Genomic DNA, 12,466 nt, shown 5'->3' with positions numbered 1-12,466 from the left:
AGCAGCAGTACTTACTTTTTGCTTACGCTTTAGCTATAAAGCTAAGTAGTAGTATACTAGTTTTATAAAACGGTCTATAAGGATAAGGAGGTGTCTTAGCCTTAGAGAAATCCGTAATAGTTAAGTAAGTAATACCGCTAGGCTTATATAGGGGCCTTAGGGGCTATAGCTTACTATAAGGTATATAGCGGCGCGATTTAAGCGTTAGTAGGTATTATAGTACCTAGGTATTTACGAAGGTCTTTAGTAAGGCCGGACCTTATTGTACCTTAGGAGTCCTTAGGTGTTGCTAGTAAGAGCCCGCCCCTAGATAGTCACGTATAGAGTATATAAAGGCGTCCCTTATACTCTATAGATAGACTAGTAACTTAGGGGTATTCTATAAACCATTTTAGCTAAGGTAGCTACTACTACTACTTACCGTAGTATAAGGCTCTGCGTAAAGCCAGTGCTAGTAAAATAATATATAATATGTAGGTTACTTATAGGGTTATTATAGGGGACTATTACCTAGGCTAAGGGTCTAGCGCCATTAGGTTAGTTAAAGTTTTAGTAAGAATAACAGAATACTCTAGTCCGCTAGCGCTAGGTTATTAGTATAATAGCACTAAGACCGCCTATAAGGTCTATAACCCGCAACTTTTATATAGCATTAAAGGTTAATTTAGTACCTATTATTATATTAAATACGTAGGCGAACTTTACCCTAGGGCGTATTTATCGTAATATATACTATAATATGTTCCTTTTCTCCCTATCTAGCATTAGGTTGCGATACGCCTATATAAGGTGTATATTTAGGGGTATACGGTATCTAAATCTGATGTTAGGTTGCGATATCTTGCGTATAATATACGTTTAGGGTATATGTTATTCTAGTCCTATTCTGACGTCGGGTTACGATATTTTACATATAATATATGTTTAGGGGTATACGTTATCCAAATCTAACGTTAGGTCGCGATATCCTACGTATAATATATGTTTAGGATATATAGTATCCTAATCCTATTCTCTAACATTATGTCGCGATATACCTACGTATAATATATATTTAGGGTATATAGTATCCTAGCCCTATTCTCTAACGTTAGGTTATAATATACCTATATATAATATATATTTAGGGTATACAGTATCCTAATCCTCTTTACAGTAGCTACTTACGTTTATTTAGTAACTTATATTTATAGCGCTAGCGTCTAAGGGGTCCTTTAAGCTATCTAGCTGTTAAGTAGTCTCTTCTGGAGTTTGGTTAGGAAAGCGTTACCTTTTTAAAGTTCTGTCCTTTAAACCTAATCCTACGGAGCTTAAGTATAACCGCGCTTTAAACATAAGGATTTACTACTACTAACTACGTAATCTTCCGTAAGCTTTATAGTGTTAAGTAGTTACTCTATATAGTAGATTTCTACAAAGAGGTTCTTAGCGGTTCTTACCTGTACAGCAAAGTTCTGGCGGAAGAGCTCTGCTTATAGGTAGGTTAGGAGGTATAAGAACTAAAAGCCTACCTGTTAATTAGGGTTAATAAAAGGGGTGTATAAGAAGAGGTCCTTTAAGCTACATATACGGGCTAAGAAGGTGTTAAACTTCTAGTTCTCCTTTATTATAGTTATATAGTATATAGTAGCATTTTTAAAGCGTCTTACTATAGGGTTCTTAATCTGGTCTTATACTATAGTCTTAAGTTTATCCTATAGTAAAGGGCCTTTATCTTTAGCACCTAGGCGGCGATGTACTAGTTAGGCGACTGTCTTCTCTTTTATAAAACCTTTAATGGCCTAGCGCGTACGTTGCTTATAGTTATAGTTAGTGTTATAGATCTTAAATCGATTCTTAATTGCAGCAATCCACTAGTTAAACTTCTGTTAAGTAGTGCTACTAATATTAGGTGGTAACTTCTTAACCAGGGCGTCGAGATTTGTTTATTATATACGTTTAATACGCGACTTATACTTATTACTAGAGAGGTAATAGGAGGGCTTTATTAAATTAATAATGCTCTATAAGTTAGCTATTTTATTAGCTAGCTTGTCTAGCTCCTTTAGGTTAGTAGTATTTAGTAGGACGCTAGTAACCTTACTAAGCTCCTATTAGGCCTAGGTATATAAGTTAAACTAGTTTTTAGCGTTTATAGATGTCTAATCGTCTTAAGGTTTGGAAGGTTGCGTAGATTCTGCTAGTATACTTTTAGCACTAGATCCTAAGGCGTTTTGTGGTTATATTGTAGGCATGTTACCGTTAAGCGTAGGCGTCAATCTTGTCTTCGGAGGTGTTATAGTACGTACAGACTGTTAAGGTACGATGTACGAGGTAACTATATATAATTAACAAACGATGTTATATGAGGATTTATGTAGGAGGTAAGGTGGTATATATATACGTCGCTTAAGGGTCAGGTCCGTGCTTATGCATACGCATAGCCATAACAACGCGTTAGGTCAGTGCCGTGACAAAAGGCATTATAGTGGAAGAATTAAACTAGCTATCATTCTAAAGGGATTGGTAAGGATTTAAATATAAGGTAAGGATATAGATAGGGAGTCTAATAATAGAATAATAGGGTATATTGTACAGTAGACAAATCCTTAAGGGAAAGGAGGAGTCTAAGGTGTAAGGTAAGGAAGGGATTTCCCTAGGTATGTGTAGCGCATATACCTTATAGGCGAGTTATATGCGAGTCGCCTGTGCCTCACAGCTATATAACTATTTACTTAGGTTTTTACCTAATATAGGACTTCTCTCTACCAAATTAATTAGTAGTAACTTTCTTAAGAATTCGCTGTTTAAACTCGCGGGTAATTTTAACCTTTAATTTAGTGTAAGGAGTATTAATAATATAGCCGTTAAGAATAAAAGGATAAGAGAAAGGGTCCTAGCTATAACTATAGGCCCTTTTAAAGATATATTATAGTATTCGGCGCTTAATTTCAGTAATATATTTAATATATTAAAGGGTTACTTTTATAGCCTTTATAGCTAGGGCCTAAGCCCTAGTTACGAGCTAATAAAAGCCCATAATTAGCAATGCAATACTTAAGCTAAAGGAGTTATTAAGTAATTTTAGAAAGCATTAAGGGGACCTAGTGGCGTTAGTATTGGTAATAAAGTTAATAAGGCTATAGAAGTTATTCTACCATCAGAATTTTTAGGGTAGTTAGTGGGCGGTAAGCCAAACTTCCTAATTAGGAAGGTGTAAGAACTTTTATTAAGGACCTCCATAATAGTAGTAGTAGTAGTTTTAGTATTCCTGTCCGTGCCTCGCTTATAAGCTAAGGCCACCCTTAAAGAAAATTTTCTATTAGGAAAAGGGGGTAAAATGACAAATAAATCCACCTCTAGCTTGCTAGGCAGTAGGAATTAGGTCTTAAAAGTTAGAAAATCAATTGTTTTTAATGGTAAGATGGGTATAAATAAGTTTTAGAGTGTAGCGCTACCTTTTAGTAAGGTTATATGTGCGGTAAAGTCTGCCTATACTTTACCTAGACGGAAAATCGTTATTATTACCTTATAAAATGTGCGACTATATTTAAATAACGCTTAAATGCGGCTATTTTATTAATATAGTAAAAACGTAGTGCCTAAAATACTAAGAGACCTATAAACTATGTCCTTTTAATATTATAGGGATATAAGTATAGAGACCTTCTAATCTAATTTAGGGTTATTACTTATGGTGTAATTTAGAGATAACTACCTAGATAGAAACTGCCGTAAGCTTTAAAGCAGCTAAAAAGATTAGGCGGTTAGCTTATTAAAACGTATAGCAGACTGTTAATTAAAATTATAGATAGAGTAGAGGATATAATTTAGCTACAAGGTATTATAAGGAAATTATTTAAACTAGCTAGATATTTTTATATTAGGGTATATTTTATAAGTCTAAACCTTTAAAAATTTACCTTTTGTATTAACTCCTCTTACAATCCCTTAGTAATCTCTTAGTAATTCTATTATAGCCCTATAATAACCTTATAAGACTTTTATAAGACTCCTATAGGACTTCTTTAAAACCCCTATAGGAATCCCCTAGCGATTCTACGGTAATCCCTAAGACCTCTATCTCTAAAATCTACTTGTCATTTTAGAGGATAGACGTTAGCACCTAAATAAGGTTATTTCCCCTCTAAACCTAACTTTCTTTATTTTTAAACTAAGAGTTTAATACCTATTAGACCTTTAGTTGCCCCTAGTCTAATTAAGGAATCAATTTTATAGCCCTTACTTTATAACTAGCACGCTTCTCTAAATTTTACTACTAGTATTTCGCGATATATAAGAATTTAAATACTTCCCTAAGGATGTTATTTTAGCTTAAGCTTAAGCTTAAGTCTTCTTTAATTTTAGCCTAAAGTAGTTAGATATAGTAAGTATTACCTAAAGGGGTAATAAAATAAGCTTATATATATTTAAGCCAGAGATATTAAATATTAATAGTTAGTTATTAAAGTCAATATACAATAATACTTATTAATCTTACTAGGCAAAGCATTACGTATACTAGAGGCTTTAGATTATAGCTATACCCCACTAAACCTACCCTACATAGCTTAAATTTTAAGTAGTAAAATAATAATAACCTTAAACTAATGGTAAAACGACTAAGTAATAAGTATATAGATATTAAAGTTGTTAAACGCAGTAGGCAAGGGCTCTTTATAAAAGCAGATCTTAGTAAGGCTTTATAAGCTTTTATAGAAGACGGGTTTCTTATTCTTAAAAGAGCTATAAGCATTAAGCCCCCTTTAGTGGAGTTATTAGAGTTATTAAGCTTTATTAAAAGGGAGATTATTTTAAATAAGGTAAGCTATTTTTAAAGTTTATAAGTAAGACTAATATCCCTCTAGGCTGTTAAAACAATACTTTTCTTAGCTTAAGATAATAGCTTTTATATTACTGCTTACCTTTTATCTAAACCTGCTCTAACCTATAAAGAGTTAGGGCGCGATTATAAATAGGAAAAAATAGCTTCTACTAAAGATCTTATAGGGGCTATATACTATTATTTAGGAGGAGATTAAAATGTTATATGGATATTTTAGGTTAATGTATATTCTTATAGAGTAGCTACTAGGAAAATAGTAGATGTTAAGGCTAATGGAGGTAATATATATATATACTCTTAAACCCTATAAATATTTTCGTATTTACTAAACTCCCTCTAGCTTTATTTACTATTACTAGCTATTATAATTAAGACCTTTTCTTAAGAATGAACTACATTCTCTAGTATACGCGATTATAGTTTTATATATATAGACCGGGTGTCCTAGACATGGAGTACTAAATAATTAAACTAGTAATAAGATTCTAGAGCAGTTTAGAAATAATTACTCTAGAAGTGGTAAATATATAGTTTAGAAGCGGTAACTATATTAAGTGGTATATAAAAGGAATAAAAATCATCGCTTATAGCTAGCTACAGATCCTCCTATATATCCCTCTACTAAAGTATTAAATATTACTTTAAGCCTAGACGAGAACTAGTAGTATATAATTAAAAGTAGATTTAGTTTAGAAGGGGGGCGATTTAGTAAGCTTAGGAGGCGGTTCTATAAGTTACGCTAATACGCTTTAGTTAGTGCTAGGCTATAGCGGGGATTTTAAAAGGCTTCCGCCAGGCCTATAATATTTAAGTCTAAATTAGAGAGTAATATATTTATTATACTAGGACCCTCTAGGGAGAATAACTGCTATATTAACTTTAATAGAAGGTTAAAGGGTATTGCGTTAAAACGTGTTTTAATAAAACAACTATACTTCTACTGGACAATTAGAGGGTGCTATATTTAATAGAGTTAAATTATCCTAAAAGAATAGCAGCTGTATTAGTTCTAGTAAATTATTAAAGGACGTAGTATTAAATATATTCTAGCGAAATAACTATACTTACCTTATTATATTTAAAGTGTTTTAGTTATCCTATAAGGGCGGCTACTACATTAGCTCTTATAGATCGTTAAAGGGAGTAGTATTAAACGTGTTCTAATAAAATAACCATACTTACTCCGCTAAAGAATTAGTAGCTACTATACTTAACGAGCTTAAATTACCCTAGAAGGATAGCGGCTACATTAGCTCTGGTAAATTATTAAAGGGTATAGTATTAAATGTGTCCCAATTATAATTAAAGGGCGTAGTATTAAACGTGTTCTAATTAGGTAGCTATATTGGTTCCGCTAAAGAACTTAAGGGTGCTATACTTAACGTGCGCCTAAATAGCTTTCTGCGTGGCTATAATACTAATTACTTAAACTCTACTTAAGAACTAGAGGGCATTACCTTATATTTATAAATATTTATATACCGGGTAAAACTTAACAGTTTTTAGAACTCTTATTTATATATATAGCAGTATTTATCTAGATAACTCTTTTCTTTATAGAACTTCCTTATATATTTTTAGATATTATATAACTTACTAAAATAGCGGGTGTAGAATAGATATAGAAATTTCTTTAAAGGCTCTCTCTCATTTTTAAGAGATAATATATAATCTATAGCTTATATATTATTCTTAGTCCGATAATACCTAATATTCCGCTTACTTTAGTAAGGTTTAGAGATTATAGAGTAACCGCGTTTTTGTATTAAAGGTATTACAATATATAGGGTTATACTAGATTCTTAAGTTTTAGTAGGTAGAGATTAGATAGGTTCTATTACTTATAATTTTTTACACCTTTAAATACGTATTCTATATAGTATAGGAGAGATATTTATAGTTCCTGCTATATAGGGGACCGAAGGCCTTAAACTATCCCTACTGTAGTTAATAATAAATACTTATTATTTATATAGGAAGCCGCTAGGTACTATAGGGGAATTAGCGTAAATCTCTAAGGTTACGGACTTTACTAAGCTTTTTTTTTAATTTTTTTTATATCTATTATATTATACTATATACAATACTGCGCATGCAGCCTTGGGCTATAGCGCTATAGTTCTATATATATAAATCCTTTCTAGGCAGCTTAATATGTACTAGTAGCTATATCCTAGTAGTTTATAGTTTCCTAGTAAAACACTAAGATACTACAACTACTAGGGAATAAGAAAATGGTAAGAAAAACTATNAGAAATCCTAACCCCTNTCNNTNTCCTTTTGCAATTTATTTCTATTCTTTTACTCTCTAATATCTTTTTAAGAGTCTAGTAGGAGTTGCCTCCTTCTAGAATCCTATCTGTTTTATTCTTCCATAGAATCTCTTTCGCGTACTAGTTTAGCAGCTTTAAGAGTCTCGCAGTCTTTACTATTAGCAAAGTGTTTTTCTTTACAATTAATGCAAAGAGGGGTGGTATGCTGGTAAGGCTTACCTGTTATTTTATATAGGTAGAACAGGAATAGTCTTTAGATAAATGCAGCCGTACAGTATCTGCAGGCCCTAGTAGAGCACCTGTCTCCTATATGGCCAAATTTTTTGGCAACTCGTGCACTGCGTAGTAGGAGAGACTTCGAGGTATTTTACTACCTTAGTAGCTGTACCTGCAATTGATATCTCTTTTTGCTTAAGGATTTCTTATCTTTTTTTTTCGTTCTCTATAGTAAAAACTATAGAGCCAAATCTGGTCTGTAGATTNTGTCTTTTTTCGCTAGATAANATCCATCTAGGTAGTCCTTGTATCTTTATAGGATTAAAGGTCTCAATTTCTTCTTTTAGAAGCTTAGAGCCTCCTTCTCCTAGGAAAGGTAGGGTAGGAACCCNATNGGCTATAANTTAAACCCATAGTTCTAGTTTTTGTTCTNTTTAGAAGGTAAAGCAGTTATNCCAGATCTCCTTATATTTAACTAGGAAATCTGCATTATACTCCTCTGTAGTAGTAAGGAGAATATTTTATTTTCCTCTAGTTCTAGCTATAGACGCTAGTACTGGTTTTTCTACTTGCGGTTTTGATGTAAATAGTTAATTGACTTTGTTTCGTATTAAGAAGATATCTAGAGGTTAGTCCTTTTCATCTATAATTAGGACTAGCTTCCTTTCTTATAACTGCTTTTTCTTACTTCTAGTAGAAGTAGGAGGACTCCTACTAGAAGGAGGTAGTAGTAAGGGGGGTAGGGAGGACGAGGAAGAGAGGTTCTTCCTTAGTCTTTTTACGTAAGTTTCCTTAGTAGGGGCTACCTCCTTACGGAGAGCCCTTACTTCTTCTACTAGCCCTTTTAGGACATCTTTTTCCTTTTCTTTTCCTTTTATAAAGGGATTTTCTCCTACTAGGATACTCCTTATATAGTCCTCTAGCTATTTAACTTGTTCTTTTTTTTCTTCTTCTTCTAGCCCTTTATATGCCTGGGTTAGGCTTTCTAGAGCTTTTTGTAGGTATTATTCTAGAAAAAGGGGAGGAAAAGGTATAAGTATACTAGGTGTGCCATCCGTAGTAGTTATTAGTTTCTTTTTTGTAGGTTTTTGGTTTTCTTTTTTAGGAGAAGTTTAAGGATGTTCTTTTTTCTCTCCCTTCTTAGATAAGCTAGGAGGAGAAAGAAAAGAAGATAAAAATAGAAATCTATTATTATTTCTTTCTATAGGGGTTTCGCCTATAGACTCGTTGTCGTCACTTATCTCTATAGGAGGTTTCTTTTTAGGCTTAGTAGGCCTTGGCATCTTACAGGGGGAGTTTTCTAGTTTTTACTATCCTTATACCCTTTTTCCTTACTAATCCTACTAGAGGATTTCTGGGGAGATTAGGTTTAAAGGTAGTAGTAATCCTAGACCCCTGGTATTGGTGGTGGTAGTAGTAGTAGTAGTTTTAGTATTCCTGTCCGTGCCTCGCTTACAAGCTAGGACCACCCCTAAGAAGAATTTTCTATTAACGTAGTCTGCGGGCAAGTGGGCCATGCGGGCATATAGGCCACCCCATTAAAATATCGTGAAAAACGCGACGCGTTACTTAACTATTACCTTAATGGCTACACCACAACAACAAAATCCTCTTTTTTAAGAGGGTAGACTTATTCTAGCTATTAATGCCTATAAGTAAGGCCAATTTCAAAGCTTCCGAGCTGCTATTAGCACATACGATGTGCCCCGAACTATAGCCTAGCGACGCGACAAAGGCATTAAAGCAAAACGCGGTTCTATTGCCTTAAATCGCCGTCTTATACTAGTATAAGAAGAGAGCCTTAAGCAGTAGATCCTATTAATAGATTAACGCGGTATGCCACCTAGGGCTACTACCGTGCAAGAGATGGCTAGCCTTTTAGCTACCTAGCACGTCGGATTACAACCAGTTGGCGAGCGATGGGTGTAACGAAACCTTATAGCAAGAACTACAATAGGGTTGTCAATAGGCTAGGTATATAGGAAATGTAAGTACAAAAGTCAACAACGTAATAACAACTAGTGGAGTGGTTGCCTAATAGATTAACACCAATTATATTCTAAGAATCACTATAAGGAAGGAACTATCTAGGTAGGGACTAAGGGTCCTTAAATACACAACCGTACTCCTATAAAATCCTTCTTATACGTAATATATATTTTATATATAAGGTACATAAGTTCCTCTTATTCCTCTTGTTTAATATATAGCACATTATATAACCTTAGCTACTATTCCTCGTTACATAGTTCTATCGGCTCTATCCTAGACTATACCTAAATTAACTAACTAGCTTCTTCCGTCTCTTCTCTAAGTAGTTATAACATTATACTTAAAGCGTCCGTAATACTATCTCCCTCCTCTTTATCTTCGTCCTTAAAGATTTAAAACATCTCTAAGTTATTTACTAGAGGTATAATATCCATCTAATCAATTTAGTTAATATTATTGCTTATTATACCTAAAGCAATTTCTTCTTTATACGCCCAACATCGTGCTCGCACTATTACTGTAATATTATCTCTTAGTAAGATCATACCATCTCCATATTCTCGTTATTTAAAAGAGGGGTTAGTTTATATTACGTTGGCGAACCCATCTTCGTAACAACCATCCTCTTACTTAAAGTGTACTAAAGCGAATATTCGTTCGTCCTATAATATTCGCTCTACTTCTAATGCTAAATATACGCGACCTATTACTCTTAATAGTCATCTAGTTCCCTAATTAATTTATCTTAGGGTCTTATATTTAATCTGCTGCTATATAACTAGATAGTAAACTATTATAAGCCCTTACTAAGTTAGAACATTCCTATAACGCGGAACAGAAGGCCCTAGATACTTAAATTGCGGCGTTTACTTATCTACTTTATCTTAAGAAGGTTTGTAAGAAGGTTTATTTTAAGGAGTAGAAACTTATAGAATAAGGTTTACAGGAACTAGGTAATAAAAGAACGGATTCTCTTCTAATAGAGAAGGAAATAGATCTAAGTAGTTCGGCAACTGCTCTTCTTAAGTCCCCCTTAGGTGACTTATTCTTTAGCGATCCTTTTTTATTAATACTGCCTAACCTAATCTCTTCCAATACTCCTATACCTTTCCTATAGCGTTCTTTAAATTCTTTAGTGGCTCTTAGGTAGTCTTAGTGTAGCCTATCTACTTAACCTCGTACTATATCTTATTGTTAATATTCTTATAATTAACAATCTTCAATACTTACCATTTGTCTTCTTCTTATCCTCTATATATGTCTGCTTTATAAACCAGTGGCTTAATATTCCTATATATTAGCTCTAGCATTGCGATATGCTATATAGGGTAGATCTTTATTTTGGCTAGTAGGTTTAACTTAAACGTAACCGGTAAAATCCTCTATATAATTTTAAAAGGTCCTAGTCTAACGTAGTCCAATTTCTTACTTAGTCGTCAACTCTTAAAATTTTTGTATAGTAGCTATACTTTATCTCCCTCCTTAAGATCTGGTCCCTTAGATCTCTTAGCATTATAGTACTTTTTTATTCTCTCTTATACTTTCTTTGCTAATTCCGTAAGGTCTATATAAAGATTTATTAATATCTTTATTCTCTCTTTAGCTATACTACTTATTTTCTTTACTTGCCGTAGTAATAACAATATTCTTAGCTTATATCTGTAATTTACCTTAAATAGTAATATACCTATTCCTTCTTAAGGTGTTACATTATATGCGAATTGCGTAACTAGTAATAGCGATACCCAATTATTTTGTGCATAATTAATATAATACCTTAGATACTACTCTAGCGTCTAATTTAACCTTTCCGTTTAACTGTCTGTCTATAGATAATATACGGTAAAAATTACTGCTTAAACTCCTTGCTCCGCTAAGAACACTTCCTAGAATACTATTACAAATCTTAGATCTCTATCCAATATAATTTTACTTAGTACTCTATGTCTTATAAATACTTCTTTAACGTAGATTCTAGCGACATCTTCTACTAAGATTTCTTCTGTGTATACTATAAAGTATCCCCACTTTATAAGCTTATCTACTATTACTAAGATCGCGTTATAATCTTATCCAGTAATAGGGTCTTTTAATTTTGGTAACTTAATAATAAAGTCCTATAATATAACCTCCTATGGTCTCTCTAGTATTTTGATAGGTTATAGCCTTCCATATAGCTTATACCTCGTCGGTTTATTCCTTTAGTAATCTAAATATTCTTTTATAACTTTTCTAGCTATCCTCTAGATTCCGTCAATAATGTACTCCTCCTAAAGTCTTAATACTAAGCCCGTAGCTCCATTATATCCTTAGGTTAGTCCCTTATAGAAGTCTTCCATAAATTGCTCTACTATACTTTTTAGGATATACTTTACTTCTTAATTTTCGTATATATCCGTCTATAAATCTTCTAGCTATACTTCTAGAATTCTTTATACCTAAAAGCTTTTTAGTATCTCATAGACTTTCTCTAGTTTATTATCTTCTTAAGTTACTATAATTTTTGGATAATTATACCTAATTAATCCGTCTATATCTTTTCGCAATAAAGCCCCTAATAGCTTTTCCTTATTTTATAGTTTAGCTTTACGGCTCAGAGCATCTACCTGCATATTATTTATACCTTTAGTATACTAAATCTTAAAATAGTATTCTATAAGCATCTCTACCTATCTAACCTATCTTTAGTTAAGTTCCTTTGTTATTAGGAATCCTATTAAGTTCTTATAATCCGTTTTAACTATAAATAGTTTCTCTATACCTTATAAGAATACTCTCTATTCCTTTAATACTATAACTATACCTAACAACTCCTTATTATAGATGTTATAGTTTAACTTTAGTGGTATTATCTTCCAACTGTAGTATGCCACTAGGTGCTATCTATTTTAATACCTTTATATAAAGCACGCCCCTAATATATAGTCTAATACATCCGTTTCTATAACCGTCTCTAGTCCTAGTTAATAGATCTTAAAAACTAGCTCCTAGGTAAATAACTCTTTAACTTTTTTAAAGAGTTCTCTTTACTCTTCTCCCTATACCCATAGTTCTTCTTTCTTTATTAACCGCGTAAATAGCTTAATATCCTTTAACCACTGCGCTATAAACCTTCTATAGTAATTACAAAACCCTAGAAATAATCTTAACTATATAACGT

Source organism: Cenococcum geophilum (assembly GCF_001692895.1).
Source record: "Cenococcum geophilum 1.58 unplaced genomic scaffold K441scaffold_17, whole genome shotgun sequence".
NCBI classification, from domain to species: Eukaryota; Fungi; Ascomycota; class Dothideomycetes; order Gloniales; family Gloniaceae; genus Cenococcum; species Cenococcum geophilum.
This window is presented reverse-complemented; position numbering follows the sequence as displayed.